The 16,438-nt window shown below is 37.3% G+C and overlaps 1 protein-coding gene across 3 annotated transcripts in view; it reads right to left on the minus strand.

The window, feature by feature from the left end:
- The window catches only part of PDE10A (phosphodiesterase 10A), a 355,321-nt gene that overhangs the window by 139,870 nt on the left and 199,013 nt on the right, over nucleotides 1-16,438 (minus strand). The window lies entirely within an intron of this gene.

The following is a 16,438-nucleotide window of genomic DNA, read 5'->3' on the forward strand; positions in this document are numbered from 1 at the left end:
GAATACCATTATTAATGTATGGTGAATAATTCCATTAGTTAATCAACCAAGCAAGAATATAAAACCAAAGCAAGTTTTTCAGTCAAATTGATCAAACAAGTTATAAGTTGTTACTGTGCCAGGATGCAAAAATCCGTATCATACTGAGAAGGTTCAAGTCAGCTGAATTATTTTATTGCCATGAATTTGCTGCTTCTCACCATTTTTTTTTTAATCATTAGCCTTTTAAGCCTAGGATATTTTGATAAGTAATCAATGATCAACTGTAACTGGCTTACAGCACAGATTATTTCTGTCAAAAAAAGCTGCATGCTTGATCCAGACTCCCTTGATGCTAAATAAAAACTTTAAAAATACATATTATTACTGTATTTATCTCCTCATTTAGTTATTAAAAACTAACTAGACACAAACATTTAATAAATATAGATAGTAATAATAAAAGACAGGAATCAGTACTGCCCAAATTCCTCAAATGTTACCTCATTTCAGAATACTTAACATAAAAATGTTATTAAAAATACGGCAAGTGTTTTCCCTCTTCACTACTTACATGGCTTACAGAATTCATAACATTGGTATAATTGTTATTTTGAGCAGCTGTAATTGTTTGGCTACTAGCTTGACTTCTTTTTTTTTTTTAAACACATGAATACCAAAGCCTGTTACTAATCTGCTAGTTTGTACACTTGATGACTAAAAAGAAGCAGCATTTTTCAAATATGACACTTCTGTTATAAACTCTGAGATTAATGTTTAACTGCGAACTGATAATCAACAGGATTTATATTTTACTTAAATTTCTCTTGCCTAACCAATACTCCTTCAACAACAGAAACTCTTCTATTCTATTTCTATTTTCTTGCTACACATTACTACAAACAACAAAACAGCAACATATTCAGCAGGTTCATATGAAAGCAGCTATACCGATCTTAGTTTCAGTATGTAAACAACATTCCCAGTTCTTTCCCTACCTTTTGCTCAAAAGTTGTTAGTAAATCGAAAGTGTCACTCAGTCACAATTTACAACTGATTTTGCAATGAGCTGCCTATGAATGACCCAAGTATGGATTCAGAGTTAATTTTGTCACTCCGGGATTTCAGGGCCTGCCTATGGCGGGGCTCTTAGTGGACAGTTTTAGGCAGCATTTTTTCTGTAGTCATGTGTAATTAGTTTCATGATGCAATGCTGGGAGAGTGAATTATGGCATCAGTCCCTCAATGAAGTTTTCATAGAAATATCACTGAACAGAGGCTGAAGACATGAAGGAAAATAAAAAGCCTTACTACACAATCACACAGGTGTTACTGTGAAATTATCAGCACCCAGAGAAAGCGTCATGGGATCTCTAGAGCTCATTTCATGATAGTTCTGGAGCACATTGACAAACCAAGCTGGGAATCCTGAGAAACAGTAGACAAGTTCCAGCTACAGAGAAGAAGTTGAGGCTCTGACTAGTAGATTAGTTCTCTTCTTGAATTAGCATTGAATGAAGTACACTGATTTAATTTGCACAGATGCACACATCATTTAAGCTTTAAAGTAGTTATCTGTGAAAAGTAGTTAAGATTCTATCCCAAATACCAGAAAACATGGAATTGCAAAGAACCAACACAACAGGGAAAAGAAAATAAAGAGGTATTTTTGTTTGTACATCTAATACAGTAACTCTGGATAACAAAAGAAGGCCAATTAAAAATATTTATAGTTACTCCTCTCCAGCTGTAGACTCAACAGCACTAAACATAGTCCAAGTAAAAACATAAGATCACAAAAACCATATATTAATACTCTTGTTAGTAAGGCTGAGCAAAACATTGTTTAACATTGTTTCTACGTAACAGCAATACTATTTTTTGTTATAAACTAGAGAATGTATAATACTAAAATTTAAAGAACTTCTACAGATGCATCTGTTAGGAAAGAAAACACTGCCTCTAACCTTGCATCAGATTAGATATGCAGTAGTGCCCCTGGCAGTGGCAAACTGTCACTGAGCATGTAATTTGATGTGTAATCTTAGTGGCAACGTCTAGAAGCATTTATTCAGTTATCGCAGTATAACCAGAAAACCTGAAAACATATATGAAGTGCATCTATCTTCTACATCCTCCATCTATCCTCTACTTCTTATTTTAAAGTGGTGCAGGCTATGCACATCTTGGTTCTGTTTGTCAAAGCACAATAGATCATCTTTTCCACTCGTAGCTCCAAGACACCCACTACACTTTCAGGAACATTGCAATAACTGTTGTTGTAGCAGTAGTAGTAGAGTCATTACACTGCTCACAGCAGGCAGGTCACTTGTGATAGCTCAACAGAAAGGAAAATATGACCATGGCTGAAAAAAATAACATGAAACAGATAAATAGAGTATTACTCAAAAGCAGAAGACCCTAAGATTAGACATGTTCTCCTGCTCAGCTTTGCACCTCAGTGGTCAGCACAGCTCTTAGAAGTGGGTAAAGCACAAACATAGGGCATAGTCTCAAAGTTGTATGCAGTCCTGTGAGCACCTCAGTAATGGATGGAATTATATCTATACTACAGGTAGTAATTGAATTCTATATTTTTTTAAGGTTATACTAAAAACCCACCATATTTTCTGTCTCAGAAATGTTACCTCAATATGCTATTTTTCTAAAAGTAAGCTTTCTGTTCTGCTTTTGCCTCTGTACATGCAGAAGGTGAGCAAATGAAAATACTGCAAAACCTCAGGCATAATATCCAAAGTATTGACTTTTTTTTTTTATCTGGCCTGCAAAATACCATCTTGTCTGCATACTTTCCCATATCCATCATTTGCTTTCTCATATATTTGATACTGCTGCTAGAAGTTCATGAAAGACAGTACTATGAACCACCGTGAAAACCACTATGAAACACCAGCAGCATTCATTTTTATATCAGAATAATATCTGCAATCAATAAATTGGTGAAAAAGAATGTTACAATCACAATCCCTTCGATTATCAAACATTTTGGATTAGATCAGTTTTAAAATAATAAGTTAAGAGGCTTATTTTCACAGCTGGGTTTGCCTTATATTTAATCCTGTACCTTGGGAGTGCAGTAAAACCCCCCCAGGAGGCATCCCTATAAAGCATATAATGTTACTCTGAGAGTAAGACTTTCAAAAGGAACAAAACTCCCTGGATTGGACAAACCTACGGAGGAAAAAGTTGCTTTATCACTCCAATACAAAAAGTACCAATTAATGCTACTGTGCTACTCCTGAGCAACACACACTGAATAGTGACTTGTATTCAGAGGATTTACATTACTGCCAATTTTTTCTGCTTTTAGCCAAGAAGCAAAACTAGAATAAGGTATTTAAAATTTCTTAGTCCACATTTAAAGCTGTTGCCATTGTCAAGCCGATAATGTTAATTTGTTGTATTATTACTAACCTGCCAGACCCCAGCTGTTGTCTTAGTCAAAACCTGAGTTTTCCAATAACTAGGAACTGCAGCTGCTCAGAATGGGTCACCAGGGATTTGAACCACCACAAACATTACTCATCTGGTCCTGCCCTGATCAGACTTCTTTGGCCAAAAGGCAGGGTCAGGCCTGCCTGAGATTTGAGGCATACAAATTTAAAGCTTTTTTTTCCCCCCAATCTTCAGAAAAATAGTATTTCTCATTCAACCTTTAAAAAGTTATCCATTATTCTCATTGAATGTGGATCCAGTGTGGCAAAGCCTACTTTTTTGTGGATACTCCGTACTAATTTACTCTTGAAAAAAAGACCATGATTTATAACTTAAGACATCCATTAAGTTACTGCTCCAAGCTATCACTGAGAAACACAATTTCTACACGATGTATCTGCCAGCTGCTGCATGTAACAGGTGTAACCATAAACATTAGAAAATGATGCATTTCAATGGGCAAACAGCCAAAGTGCTGCCTGATTTAAACATCCCAAACTAGAATTACTTTTGTTTAACAAATGCTGTCACATGAAGTACTCTCAACAGAGCCCCAAAACTTATGAAAAATGACTATTTAATGTTTAACATTTTGCTGATATTTATTATTGGGTTTACTCTCATATATTAGTTTCAGATGGGATTCCTTGCCAAAAAGAACACTAACTTTCCATTCCTCCAGCTCTTATTAACTGTTTCTGTTTGGATTACAGACATCACACATTCTGATTTCTTCCTTTCCTTTCAACAAGTTTCTCTCCAAGACCACAATCAATCTGTCTTGCTCCCTGAGCTCTGCATCGTCTTCTTCTTGTCCTTTCTCCTCCATATTTTATTTCCTGTTATTCTGGCTTTCCAGAATACCACTACCTCTCCTTGCAGTACCGTTTCTGCGTGGTACAGCATAGTAAACTCTCCTGCAAAGTAGAAGCACTTGCTAATGAGCAACTGGAGAAGTTGATGCAGCTTGTTAAAACTCACTGAACACAGAAGTGTTTTAACCACAGAGACAGTATAAATAGGTACTTTCTCCACAGCTCTCAAAATAGACATACACATATTGTACCTAGTACGGACTAGAGACTACCCAAAAAGTGGAGCCCATTTCCCGCACAAAATGAGGAAAAGTTCCCACAGACAAAGCATACCAAGCACAGGTTACCAGAGTACAAGCAAAGTCACACTAATGCACCGAGCCCTCAGTTTGCATCCTAGCAATTTCAGTATTCAGCAGCACACTAGCCTTTAATATTACACAAAGCTCTCTATTATGCTCTCTTATAGGTACAAGAGAAAGCAAGCCATGCCAGTGGCCAAAGCAGAGCCAACCACTTCAGTTGAAGATCTTTTCTCATCAGCATTACTAGGCTTTCCATGTTCAAAAGCTGCATGACTACAAGCCGATAGTGTCCTTTGTACTTCCAAGGTTTTCAAGTTTGACAGAAGAAATAACAAATTATTCATTAATCTCCACACAAAAGTAGACAACTGTCAGTGATGGAAGTGACAGGTCAGTTGAGTGAGTAGGCAAGCCTGATCTTGTCTAGAGGTAGGAGGAAGAAAAGGGTGCAAGGACAGAAATCTCTTTTGAAGTGAAAAAGTTTGAAGGCTTCCCCATTTGCTAACTTCATCTGTTCCTCCTTTATTTTTGAAGTGGAAAAACACGAAGAAGCAAACCTTGAACAGTAAATTTTGAAACAGACCTTTCACTGACCTTGTAGAAACTGAAAGAGAAAAATTTATAAATTCCAAAGCCATTGAATTTCCTCCTGCAAACAACAAGAACTGAACACTCTTCAGGCAAAAAAACCCCTGTCAGTCACAAATGAGTCATGCTTATTAAGAAAGTTTTCTCACTTAGAGTCCTACAATCTCTACAAGCAATGCTAAAATTTTTAATCCTAGAAAAGTGGATGTTTCATCCCGTTCAGCTGACCAGCTCTACCTTCCTCCCTTCAAAGGACCTAACACCTTGCTTTCCCCATGGAACTAGCTAATCTCTCTAGGAGAAGACAAGGCCACAAATGGAGTTACTCAGCAACATTTCTTTTCTCCTTATATGGAGGATCAACCTTTCCATCCAGAAAGATCTGTCTAGCTCTACGGTTTTTTATTTTCCTGTTCAGTAGCTTTCTGCCCATTGCACCTTACTTGGCCCTGTTTTGTGTCTGTATCTTCTGGGGGTTGCAAATATCTGCCAAAACCTGTCACTGGTTGCAGTGCTTACAGTTTGGGATGTGTTCACCAGCTTTGCTGCTGAGGGCTACCCACCACTGACACTCATCTTTTGGCTTCCTCACAGCTACCAAACTCTGGAACTTTTTTAAAAAGCTACACTTTTTTTAAAATATTTTAAATGAGTCAAGTGAAAATATTTATTTTAAATTCATAGAGGACCTAGAGAAGCTTCTGGAAAGAAAACGCAAACAGTCAGGATGCATTTATTTCAGCTTCAAGGCTTTTGTACCCTCATCAGTGGCACATGTTAATTTTTAAATCAACAAACCAGCCAACCAAACTGCTGAAAGAATTTCGAATACAGTTATCCCCACCCACTTGGGCAACAAATGCATATAAAGCAAAAAGCAGCCCTGGATGTTAATATGTCAAAGCTTCCCCCTCTCAGCACTCAATTTGCCTTCAAAAGGCCATTCCTGCCTATTTCATGTTGCTCCCAAGCCCTGGCTCCCAAGCATATTTTCCCTCACCCATTTCTCTTTCCTTTTTGCTTTCTTTTCTTGTTATCTTGCCCATGTGTCACCTTCCGGTCCCTGATGACACACAGCTTTATACTCCTCTAATTGATCAGGGGTTGTAGACACAAGTGCTGCACACTCTGTCAGGGCTGGTGCCACATTTGGCTAGCTCAGCCAGCAGTAAGGACAAGGGATGGGGTGGAACAGCAGGGTGGAGCAGCAAGCACTCTGTCTCTTGCCTGCTGATGGGTAATGCCAGCACACCGCTAACAGAATTCCAGTCCATTTGCTCACATGCTATACAAGTCCTCAGAGAGTCATGTGCTGGGCACTCCTCTCACTACACTGGGTCACACAGCAGGGGAGGATAAGTGTATTTTTTACTAGTTATACTGCATCGCATTTACATCCATGCCACATCACAGGAATAGTCAGCCAGTCTGTTGACCTGCAGTTTGGCACAGTACCTTCTCAGGCAGGAAGGCAGTGACTACATGCTGCCTGCAACTTGAGATCAGGTATACACTCCCATACTGTGGCATTTTTAAAGGCAAGAAGAACGAATGAACTTTGCATTCACCCCCTTAGACTTATGCAAGTCTGGAAACGCCCTGTACAAGTCAAAGCCACTGCAGGTGTCTAGAGGAGAAAACATCCAGGCTCCACAGTGTTCAGACCTTCAACTCTGACTGGCCATATAAGCAGCCTCTCTGCTTTTTTGCCATAAAAAGTTCTGGGCTTATGAGCCAATTTCAACTATAACCAATACAGGACAAGAGTTATCCAAGAATGACTACATTCCTGAAAGTTTTATGACCATTGGCAACTGGCTAAACTGGCACGGCCATGGTTAAAAAAGCTTCATATTTTCTCCTGCCTGTCCAGGGTTTAATCAATCAGCACACTGGTAGCCGGTCATCCTACACCATCAGTCACATCACATCTTCTCCACATGGCTGCTGGGGGCCACGGGAGAAAAAGTATTTGGGGACACAGGCCAAAAGCATTACAGTGGGAAAGAGGTACCTCTAGAGATACTAAGTTCAGAACATTTAATTCAGCTCTACATGAAACAACTCTAGTTTTGCATGATTTCCAAAAGGAATGAGTAAATTTGATAACAAATATATATATGTAAATGTGCACATGTATGCAGGAAAATATTAACTTCTGCCCATTTCCAACTAAAAATATTCATCTATTTCAGGGGTTTAACATGTCTGAGATCACTAAAGAATACTTGTATTACTGATCAACCTGGTAGAAAACAGGGTATATATCTGTGCCTCCATTGAGAAAAAGGGCTGCAATATTGGCTAAATCCTTACAACATATAAGGGTGTCTATTGAGGGGGACCAGCCACCAGACAAAACCAGAGTGGGGAAAAAAGCTTTATTAGTCCCACTGCTCAGTCTCATGGGGTTACTTAATCACTTCCTCTCTCAATAAGGAGCTGACCAACCCTAACCTTGCCCAGCAGGAGGTTAGCTCAATAGAAAATGTGATCTGGCACACATCAGCATTTCTGGAGCACCCCTTCCTCTTCTCTCAACTATTCATTCCTCTCCCTACAAAGTCCTCCCTGTTGTTCCTAGTCACATCAACACATTTTCTCCTTGGGGAAATGTTTTGCCTTGCCTTCCTTGAGCTAGCAAGCAGAAGATCTCAGAAAAAACAGGCAGCACTGACTCTTTTAGCAGCCGTGTTGGCGCATGCTAGCTTGAAGTATTTCTCGACTGCCCTAAAACATCAAAGTACAAGGTCTCCATGATTCGACTGCTGTCTAGTGTTTTTTCTTTTCTTACTGATATTTGTCTTCACAGAGCTTAATGAACACAAGCAAACATCACATATAATTATTAGTATTATAGTTACTCCTAAATCATTAGGCAATTTATCAAAGGACAAATAAAATCTACAGTTAATAAATTTTCCAAAATGGATAACTGGATAACAGTGTGTGTCTTTATAGTTAAGACTGTCCAACACTATGCTTTAAAATCATCACTTCATAAATCACAAATTTTAAATAAAAGTTTTCTGTGATGGATTTTAATTCAGTGGAACTTACATTGAACATGAAACCAGAAAAGAATTCTTTCAGAAAACAGTAGTAAAAAATTTACAGATTTGCCCCCAGTCAGTAAATTTTATCCATTTGCACATTTGTTTAATTAGTTCTAGTGTCTAGTGGGGTTAAAAATAGGAAGAGCGATCACAACAGAAGTGAGAGCAATACACAGCCATGCATAAAGACATCACCAAATATGGTTTACCAGTAACTAATGGATTTTCAAAATTGATTATGCTCAGAACTTCAGTACTTACTTGTCCCAGAACCTTCCTTTATGTTCTGCCTGCATTAAATATGTTAGTCTCAGGAAAAACATCCAGTTCCACAGAAATCACAGTAAAATTGATAGCTCTGCATTTTATAAGCATGTTATTTAGCCTCAAAGGGTGGTAGAACATGTTCTTTTTGAAATCCTCATTTTATATGGTCTACTCACCTTCCCCTCACTTTCTCTTGGGTTGAAGTTTCATTTCACAACCTTTGTTAACAAACAATGCTACATGCTGTTTATTTAAGAGGCCCCATTTTACAAGTTGTGTAGCTGACTATTTGTTAAAATGGGAATATAATTAAATTTTGCTAATTCATCTTTTTTTGGTGCTTTTTACTTTTTTTAGGGAAATTTAAGTAAAAAACACACTATTTTATGTCATCATTCCTCACTTGTGAAATGCCAGAATTCAGAAGTTAGAATAAACTATGACTCAGCTCATTATTCAAACCTTTCCTGTGCCTATGTGGTATCATATCATCACCAGTAACATGAATGCATACTACATTATCCTAAAGGCTGTCTTAGCATACCCACAAAGTACACATTTAATGTGGAAAAAACCCCAACACTCCTCCCTTTCTAATCTCTATGAAAGTGTGATATCAACACCTACCACACAACATTTAAACAGTGCAAGAGATGTAGAATTATTGCTTCCTCCTTTTTTTTTAAAAAAAAAAAGAAAAATTGAGATTTTCACATAAATGCAGACCAGTAAGGTGTCATAAGCAGTTCCATGTATTCCACTGTCTTTTTAAATTTTTCTTTTTAGGTGTATTGTTGATGTTATATAGATCACTGTAAAAAACAGCAGTCCTCCTTATTTCTGAAAAGTTTGTAACTGATGCTTCCAAATTTCTACTGGAAAAAACACCATCATAGCGTGCTATCCAAGGTGGAACTTTCAGATCCTGTCAGAAGGCCAGGCACCTGAGCTTTACACCCTTTCAGAATTAGAAAGCAAAAAGTATATAAATCATCAAAATACATAAAGCATCAAGGCAATTTAAATATCACAATACCATAATGATTTATGCATATATTTATTCCAGAATCATTTCTGCAAACTCCTTACAACAGTCAATCTGCTTTGAAATCAGAATGTGCAAAGCAGACAAGACATGAAGTCAGACTGAAATAAGTATCTATCATTTTCAGGTAACCTAACCTCCCTCCTGCCCCCTTTTCAACACCCCAGCCCCTTAATTTTTATTGTTTTATGCAGGCAGCGGCTTAGATAACAACCTAACATTTCAGTGACTATTCCTTTTATAATAGCTCACAGAGAAAGAACAACATTTATTTTGTGTTTACATTTACTTTCATGAAAATGGTCAAGTGCAGCCTAACAGCTCTATCTTCTGCAGTTGACAGGAAGAACTGTGTTGCCTCAGGAATGGCTTAAGAATAATAAATAAAACATGAGCTCTAGAGAAATGGACATTAAACAAGATCAAACACACATATTCTACATGTTGGTGGGTATAAAATAAAACACTGACAAACCTGGATGAGAAAATTAAAGAACACATGCCCAGTCAGACTCCTACATCAGCACCAGTTGTTTCAACAGTTTACATTCTACTCAGGCTCTATCATAACTTTTCAGAAAAAAGAAAAGGCAACTCACAATAACTGTAGTAATGATTAAAACAGGGAACACCACTCAGATTCTTACAGTGTTGGTTTTTTTTTAAAACACAAAATTCACACTTTGGAGGTAGAATTCAACATATGTCTATAGTGCACAAATTTTAAGTGTGACTATAAAGATAAGAGAAACAGGCAAATTGATAGTTCAATTCATCTCAAGAGGGCATGTAAAGTCAGTCACAGACTCTATGGTTTATGTTTGTTATGTGGACATGTATGTTCACTTACAGTCTTGCATAACATTTGTTGCTTCACACAAGCACACTCAGGAACCCCACTCTTCTCTTTTTCCAGTGAAGAGCCCAGAACCTTGTGCAACAGACCATGTCTATGACAATACCATATCTATATTTTTATATGCTCTCAGTGTACGCAAACAGCAAAGACAGAACTCTAATTAAAAAGTACCAACACAGTACCACTATAAGTAACATTGCATAAAAGAGCAATTAATAACATCACTGTATCCATGGTTAAAATATTGCTGCCAGTGTACTCCATATGAGTTACACTGCACTACTAAAATTAAAAAATTCTTATCTAGTTGTCTTATTCTGTTGGAGTCAAAGGCAGCTTTGGATAACTTAGCTAAGACTGGTATAGGTACAGCTTTTATCACACAAGAGTTTGTGCCGTTTACTTTCTAAAGCAACTTTACATCAGAATCTCTAGATACCAAAACCAACTAATAAACCACTAATGTTGCCACAAGAGCATTGACAATGCTTGGCTTCAAAGAACAAACGAAAACAAAAACCAACAACAAAAAAACCAAAACACACACAATGGCTTCCTAACATTATGAGCACCAAACACAATAAAAATGTGCCAGTGTATACAATACTTCCTGAATTACTCCAAGAAAAAGTGAGATAACACCAAACTTTAGTATGTTTCTGTCAGTGCAGTGCTTGCAGTAGATATGGTTATAGTGTTAGTAATGAAATACATAAAATTGCAGACAGAATAGTGATTTGTTATCAGTCAATAAAACATTTGCAAATAACTGTGACCATGGTTACATAAAACATCAGCTTTAGGAGAACATGCTGCACCTGCTGAAGGTAAAACTAGTGATTTACTAAGAATGGGAAAAGAAAAACAGTATTTAGGAGTAGAATCAATTACAACACACACTTTATTGGGTTTTTTTGTCTTATTTGGCATTCCAGAAAATGTAATGAAAAGGCTTCTCATCAAAACACAAATTATTAAGCGCCAGCAAGACAGAAAGCACCATCTTATGAACATCTGCCCATGCCATGCAGAAGGATGTAAGAATGGTCCCAGTCCATCAGACCTGGCAGTAGACATCAAAGGATTCATGACGGCTCCTGAGAGTCAGGGAAAGCTTCACTACAAACTTCATCGAGAATAAGGTTCAGCTCATGCTTATCATAGTACTGGTTCTGTGCTTCACTGCTGAAACACACGCTTTCTTGGCAGCAAATACAAATTCTTATTAGACTTACAATGTTACACTGATCAATAGCATAACATATCAGATTGGTCTTAACACAAACAGGAATCTAATTAAACCAGTATCAGCATGGCCCCCAGCAGGGGAGGCATTGTTCAGTTTCCTTTACTTTTGCAAATATGGATGTTCCTATGACCTGTCAGCGACAATGTGCGCTGCTGAATGGCAAGTCAAGCTTGAAGCTCAAAACTGGCCCTTTGCTCTTCTGCTTGGGAACGCGAAAGCAATAGCTCTTGGTATGTGATCCAGCTACACAACACCTCAAGCACCGTACTCACTCTCTTCCAGCAGCTGATTTAAGAATCAGGCAAACTTTGGGTGATTCTCATTTAGCTTCCCTAGCCAGAAACAACACTAAAAACAAAGATGAGAGAATGCAAAGCAAACCACAAAGGACAGTCTGAACATAACAGAAGAAATGAATTCAAAATTAAAATATACCACTGGAAATAGAGAACAAGCCAACTGGAATTATATATATATGAGAAGTACAGAATTAGAATCACACAGTTCATAAACTTTGTTCTTCAGATCTTTCTGATTAAGGCTATATCAACTAGATTAGGTAGTCTGAAAAGGGGGCATAAGTTTGTCCATTACCACTATGAGGCTAGGAAAATATGCACTTGGCTAGATACAGGAGAACAAGGGAGAAAGAAGCTTATATTCAAAAAATTTGTCAAAAAACCCTCATATTACATGGATTAAATTAGAATTCTTCTATTGGATTCAGTATTGACAAAAATACAAAAAGAACATGCAACAAAGGATTAGTCTACAAAATCAGTTATAAACAAGAACAGCATTATTCAAATATGGGGAAGAACATAACATTCCTCTATTGTCATTTGTGATTTGTAAGTATATTGTTTGGCTTGGTTTTCTTTACTTCCTACTTCAGAGTCATGGCATTTTATAACTACACTTACTCACACTTTCCATAACTAAACCCAACATAGTGCATAATGCTCTTCTCGGCAAAATAAAAATTCTGATTTTCTTTGCAAGTAGGTTCAGTTCAGCAGGATCAAATTTATAACATTAATAAATCAACAAAACCCAAGATAGCATCTCAAAACAGTGTAATATACAAGCCTTAGTTATGTTTTACAAACACATTAATCATGAACTGATTGAATAGGCCCACCGTAAACCAATTCTTCATCTGCATCCATCCGAGTTCCTTTCAATGGGTGACAAAATATTCTTAATCAATATTCTACAGTATTTCCACAATGTTTTGCCAAAGCTGTTTAACAGACTCTGGTCTTCAAAGTAATTTTTCAGACACTTAGATGGATGCAAAACATCAGCCAATGCATGACATACACCTTGGGTCCCCCTTCTGCTACCACCACAACCACTGTGAAAGATTCCTCTGGCACTGAAGAATTTTCAAAGCAGAATGACCCGCACATCAGATCTGTGCCTATGTTAGCATAGCCTGCCCAAGGTTGAAATCCACTGATTTACAGACCAAAGTATGCGATTACGAGGACCCAGCATTTATACTTTTAATGTTTAGGTGAATTTTATTTCAAACTATCTGATCTGGACCAAATCTCCTTCTTAAGCTAGAATGCTGCAGCACACATCCCAGTTTTGTTTAGTCTGGAAATAATCCCGTTAAAGGATGGACTCACATTTTCTGATGTGAACCAAGAACTAATGAGAACAACTAGGACAGTCAACTCAAAATCACATTTCTGACCTGAACATACTATGTTAAATTTTTATGTCAGCCAAGGAAGAACAATCCAGCAGATGGAAGCTTCAGCAATGGACAATCTTGCACCCTGGCACCATAAACCAGGTAAAACTACGCTTCTAATAGGAGAAAATTGTCAGTGGTTCTTCATAACCTGACCAAATAAATCTTCCCCAAATCCCTGCCCTTCTTTTCGCTTGATCATAACACTTTCTTAGACCTAGGCTGAAACTGCTTTCTTAGTGACCCAATCCTTACCCTTTATAATTCAGCCCACAGCCTGAAATGCTCTTCCTCAGCACCCTCTCAATGACTTTTTTCCTCTTCTCCTTAAACTAGCTGTTCACTCTCATTGCCTGAATGAGAGTAAACATTCAGGGTAATCTCTCATGCAGGCAATCTGCACAACCATCTAACTCTCATTCTTTCAAACCAAAATTGAGGCTCCAGCAGACCTGCACAGAGAGCCATGAAGTACAGCAATTATTCCGCAAACCAAATGCAATTTCTGAAGAAACACATAATGCATACATATAAAAATAAGTGAAATATAAAATAAAATTAACTTACACCTTATTTTTATTCATGTATGTTTTATATTTATTCTCCTTGAAAAAATAAACTATTACTTTAATCCTCACCTTCAATAGAGTTCCTTAAAGAATGAGTAAAGAAAATTATATAATTTTGTCTGGCTCAGTCCATTTCTCTTAGCTGAACCTAACCTTACCCCAGCTTTTCACCTAGTGAAAAAACAGTCCAATGTTTGCTATGGATCCAGATCTGAATTTTGTTTTCGATAGGCAATTAGGTATTTCTGAAAGTAGGCAGTAGTAATAAGAAACTATTTTGCAGCCCTAACTGTTTTTTGCTTTCAGCAAAAACTGTAATAGTAAAAACAGGAAAAGGCTTAAACTAGCTCAATTCAATAAGAAATACAAGAAAGTGCAATAATAGTTTTCACAGCTGAAGATCTGTGCAAGGGTTCTAAGTCAGCTCTATAAGAGGAAAGCACTGTAAGATGATCAGGAAACTAAAGCACTCACTGCTAAGTTTAAAAGGCAAAAATAAACAAACCTTTTTTCCCCCCCCAATTAAAAAAAAAAATCACAAAATACAAATCAAAAATCAGAATAAGCATATAAAATCCTTAAAGAAGCAAAGCACTTTCCCTAGAGCATGAAAAAATTTAAGGTGAAAAATTTAGGCCAGAAATGGTGAGACTGAGATCAATCTCCTGTTGATTGAAGAGCATTAAGCTTACAGAGTCCCACGTATTTACAGACAGATCATGCTAATTGCAAAATCTGATGTCCTTCCCTCTAATGCAGTCAATCCAGACACTTTTTTTTGATAACACTTAAAATATCCTAGTTTTAAAGACAGGATGATTGCTGCTATCTTCCCCTATATCCACTCCTCTCCCTCCTCTCTTGAAACCTTAATACTCTCAGCAGCCAAAGATGTTTTTATATCCTTTTTTTACCCAACCTCTAAGACAACAAAAAATGTTTAAGGTCATTTTTCTACTTTTGGGAAGAAACTTACCTACTGTCGAAAAGAGAATTATTCCATTTCAAGCATCTGTCAAATCTAAGAAATCTACTGTACAGTATTTTACTTCTATGTAAGAAATTCAGCTGAAACTTTCAGTAATGCCCAAGGTAAATTAGCTGCTCTTTTCCCACTACCCTTTAAGAAAAAAAATTGTACCTACTTTCTCGTATATACCTTCTCCTTACAATTACAACAGGTAGGAGTAGGAGAAAAAAAAAAAAGTTGCTCTGAGTTATAATTTGCAACAATGCAATCTTCAAGACTGTCAACACAACTCCAAGAGAATCTCCAGATCAATGCAACAGTTTTAGGGAGTATTTCCACTATCCCTCAATTTGCAGGATTGCCCCTAGGTTAAAAGTAAACCTATGTCCTAACCAGGGTACCTGTGGGCATGACAACACAAGCACTGGGACAAGTCTTAAATGAAGTCCCTTACAAGAAATCTAGGATGCTACAGTCCATATTCTTTAGAAATCAATGTCACTTTTACTACACCTGGAACAAAGATATTACACATAAAATATTGTAACCAGTTGAAATTGTATTAATAGATACAACAGAATCCTACAACCTTGAGTTTGATTTATTCCTCCCCGCCTGCTTCCTGACCTCAAGTCTGTCACCTGAGGAAACACAGAGATAATCACTGCTTACACACACAGAGTATGTATTTAATAATAAAAACAGAGGGAACCCCATATAAACCCCAAACTTTTTGATTACTAGAAAACAACACCACAATTATGCAGTCAGCTCAAGAATTGTCCAGCTATTCTTGGATCTCCTAAGTGATAATGATCAGTTTGATTCTCCAAATCATCAAGGAATACTCTTAAAGGTCTTCATACAATGATAAACAAGTGTACAACTGAGTCACAGATGGTGAAAGACCCAAATAATCTTTCTTGTATTTAACTTGACCTTAAATGTCTTCCTAGCCTTTAATCCAAAACTAAATAAAAGGCAGTGAAAGTCTACAGGTTGTCTACACCAACATGAGCATTGGTCCTTCTCAAAGTAAAGGCTGCCAAATAACTGGAGTAAGCTTAACAGGCTTAACATCTATAGCTGCCATTCTCTAACACACTTTCAGGACATAAAACAGCACAGGCTCAGGTTTTAAATGCATTGAAACAAACAACTATCCATTATTCTAAACTACATCTCTGCTTATAAAACCTTTGTTTCCCAAAATCTTGTAACATTCTATTCTTTCCTGAAAGATGACTGTTTTCACTCAGCCCGGCAGAAGATTTGTCCTTATATGGACAACCCTGAAGACATCAAATGGCTCTTTTCCCAGTCTATTATCAAGCCAGGAAATTAGACTGCCTGAGGTACTCTGCCTTACTTACTCGGTTCAGAGCCGAGAGGAAACATTCTTGAGTTCGTTAATCAACCATTTTCACACGAAGGTGAACGGATGCTTTTCCTTTACAGCTTTAGCAGCAATCGCCACCAACGATTATATGGAAGATTAAAGTCCTCGCACAGCCATGGGAGACAACAGAGTGCTAACGATGACAGTGAAAGCTACAGAGCAGACAGCTGTGTCCC

This window comes from Corapipo altera, unplaced genomic scaffold (genome assembly GCF_003945725.1).
Source record: "Corapipo altera isolate COAL_440 unplaced genomic scaffold, ASM394572v1 2b, whole genome shotgun sequence".
NCBI classification, from domain to species: domain Eukaryota; kingdom Metazoa; phylum Chordata; class Aves; order Passeriformes; family Pipridae; genus Corapipo; species Corapipo altera.